This window comes from Anabrus simplex, chromosome 1 (assembly GCF_040414725.1).
Source record: "Anabrus simplex isolate iqAnaSimp1 chromosome 1, ASM4041472v1, whole genome shotgun sequence".
Taxonomy (NCBI): Eukaryota; Metazoa; Arthropoda; class Insecta; order Orthoptera; family Tettigoniidae; genus Anabrus; species Anabrus simplex.
This window is the reverse complement of record NC_090265.1, coordinates 1,451,547,610-1,451,550,986: the sequence shown is the minus strand read 5'-3', so window position 1 is coordinate 1,451,550,986 and position 3,377 is coordinate 1,451,547,610.

The following is a 3,377-nucleotide window of genomic DNA, read 5'->3' as shown; positions in this document are numbered from 1 at the left end:
ACGTGGGAATGTGATCAGTGCGCTAGCTTAGCGGACAACTTTCTATCTAAACCCGGTGATTGTTCGGTTGGAGTTTACTTCTCAAAAGTTACGTGGTATCACGAAGAGCTGCATCCTTCAACCCTGAGCGAAATCTAAAATATGTCTGAGTGACTCTAGCGACCCCTGAAATAGCAGAGATAAATAGAGGAAACTTAATTATTATTACTCTTATTAGTTTTCTTCGTCTTCCTGGCATTTTCCTAATTATTTGAGGTTGACGCTGACCATTCATCCAAGGATCCGGACTATTATTATTATTATTATTATTATTATTGATGAAAGATAACATTAACTGTACAAATACCTAACTTCTGTCCTAATACACTAAGCGTACCAACTACTTTCATAAGGCTGTAACATTTTATCTTCATCCTTGATCAAACTTCGATTCTTATTTCCTCCTATCTTCTTTCCGGATTTGGTGAACTACGTTTGTTATCTTGTTTTGTTTCTAAGAGGTTTATGCCGTTCTTCCTATCTCAGCATCGTCATCGTCAACATGATTTCACTCATTAAAGTTCATTCACCTTTGTCGCCGAACAAGCTGAATCACGCTGCACAGTAGGACATGGTCAGAGGTTTAAATCCCAGTACTAACAGAGGTATATTTTGAAACCCTCTTTATGTCATATATATATATATATATATATATATATATATGTATTCAAGATACCTACAACAGGCCTTAGTCCTAGTAATTATAGTTAAGCAGATTGCTAGAGGCCGTAATAAACACCTTTAGCGAAGTCACCTCCGTACAGGCCATGAAAGCCCTTGGAGAAGTGGAAGGTAAAGGCTTCCACCATTGTTAACCTCGGCACGTGATGGGGTAGAGTGGTTAGCTCTACGCCCGGCCGCCTTTGCCCCAGGAATTAACCTGATACTCAGTTTTGGTGTAGGCTGAGTGAACCTCAGGGCCAGATGCACCTCCGGAAGTGGAAATCTCGTTTCTTAAATTTTACGACTTCCTGGCGGGGATTCGAACCCACGTCCTTCCGGGGGCGAACCGAGTACGCCTTTACCGCCTCGGCCAGGCAGCCCCTCAATAGACACCTTTAGCTCGTGAGATATATGCAATAGTTACGGGATCGAAGACAGGTCTTCTATTATTTCCACCGTTTTGTTAGACAACTTCGATTCTTATTTATGGTCCGGAGATCCCCGAAGAACTTCTATTATATTTCTTGAGGGGTGTATTTGTTTTCCATTTATCCAATAATGAGGGAAACATATTTAAAATCGGTAGCCTTGCTGAGTAGCTTTAGTGCTGGCCTTCTGATCTCAAGTTGGTGGGTTCGATCCCTCCTCAGTTCAAATACTCCAGCCTCGTGTCATTATATTTACTGGTACGTAAAAGAACTCCCACGGACTACAAATCCGGCATCTCTGTAAACTCTAAATGTAGTTGGTTGGATGTAGAGTATTATTAAATATAGTAAGACAGCGTAATAACTCAGGTTAACAAACAATTAGAATCAGATAAGTAAGTACACGTAGTAAATGACCACAAAATCTTATCCAGGCTTAGTATGACTTAAGAAACGGGCATTTCATTGAGGTCAGTGCCACAACCTGAATAACCCACGAACTGCAGTATTGGCGGTGAAGGAACAGCTTACGTCTATCAACTTGACAAGATGTTGGAGAGTAGTTTTAGTCGTCTTGGACAGCTATCACCAGAATTTAGGAAAATAATCGCGACGTTCTCGTGTGTTACCTACTTAAAAAATTCAGCAGCAACGAATCTGACCACAGTATGACGAAAAATGTTTGAGACTGAAACACGCAGAAAATTTCCCAGTCACATGTGAATTAAGGAACAGCGGTGAGAACGGTGTACATCGCGAGATGCATGGCCAGAGAGTAGTTACTACTGTACAGCTCTATGCTCCCAATTGAGAAGTCACAACTTGTATCCTAACTGTAAATTCTTATTTTCTTTTTTGTATGTTGACAGGGACATCCAGGAGAGCAACGAGGTTGTTTTCGCTTTTCCTTATGTCTACCTGATACAATCAACTTGCTGCGAGGTCAGCTGTTCATTCTACCTGGACCAGTCGACTACACTAAGTGACCGGAGGCTAATCTGCCTCAGATGCAGATTCACGATATGATATCACATAGACATCGGCATAAAACGAAATTCGTCTTGGTTGTTACTAATCACGCAGTCCTGGCGTGGAGACGACACTTGGTCATCAAGGCTCGTTCAACACCTTCTGAGAACGCCGTGCAGCTAAAGTGGGTTAGACAATTCCCCAACAACTAAAGAACTAGCCTACGATGCCTCTATGAGGCAAGTTCGAAATTCAGCCTGCTGCGAAGGAACAGAGCTTACTAATGAGTGAGTACGGAGTGTAAAGCCAGCAGATAGAAATGGAGGAACTTCATATCAAGCTCATGCTCGAAAACGAACTACACGAGATAAGTGAGTGAGTTATTATTACCGTACTGGACGTCCGACTTGTTGGCTGAATACTCAGCGTACTGGCTTTCGGTTCAGAGGGTCCCGAGTTCGATTCCCGGCCGGGTCGGGGATTTTAACCTTCATTGGTTAATTCCAATGGCCCGGGGATGGGTGTTTGTGCTGTCCCACACATACCTGCAACTCACACACCACACATAACACTATCCTCCATCACAATACCATGCAGTTACATACACATGGCAGATGCCGCCCAACCTCATCGGAGGGTATGCCTTACAATGGCTGCACTCTGCTAGAAATAGCCACACGAAATTATTATACCGTACTGAACTACAGCTCATCCCAGTCATTTCACGGGTCAGTGGAGCCACACTGGCTTATTTTGAATTGTTTCCGGGGGGATAAAGTTCGGACCCGCCTTGCTGACGCCGCGTAATTTTTCAAATGAAAATTCCATTCCAGAAACCAAGAGGATTCAAACTTCACCGGGCTAAGTGGCCCAGATGGACGCCTGTTGATATTTTAAGCGCTATATGATGGATTCTAACCTAGTTCATCCAGTGGTATTTGAAAGAGCTCGAAACTACCAGGGTTAGTTCTTTCTAGAACCGGAAAATAACCACGATTTGTTCTGGATGATATCCGTCAAACGAGTAGTGTTTCGAAAGGGGGCTTGGAAGACTTAGGAGTAAAGAGAGAATAGCTCGTCTAAGCGGTATGTTCGACTGTGCCAATGGAGAGATGGCGTGGAATGGCATTAGTAGACATATAACGTTGACTGAAGTTTCTAAAGTAGGAAAAATAAAGCTGAAATTCAAAAGGAAAAATTGGGGAATATAATCGTTCTCAGAGATTAGACCGGAGGAAGAAATAGAATTATAAGACACATCTTAAGACACCCAAGACG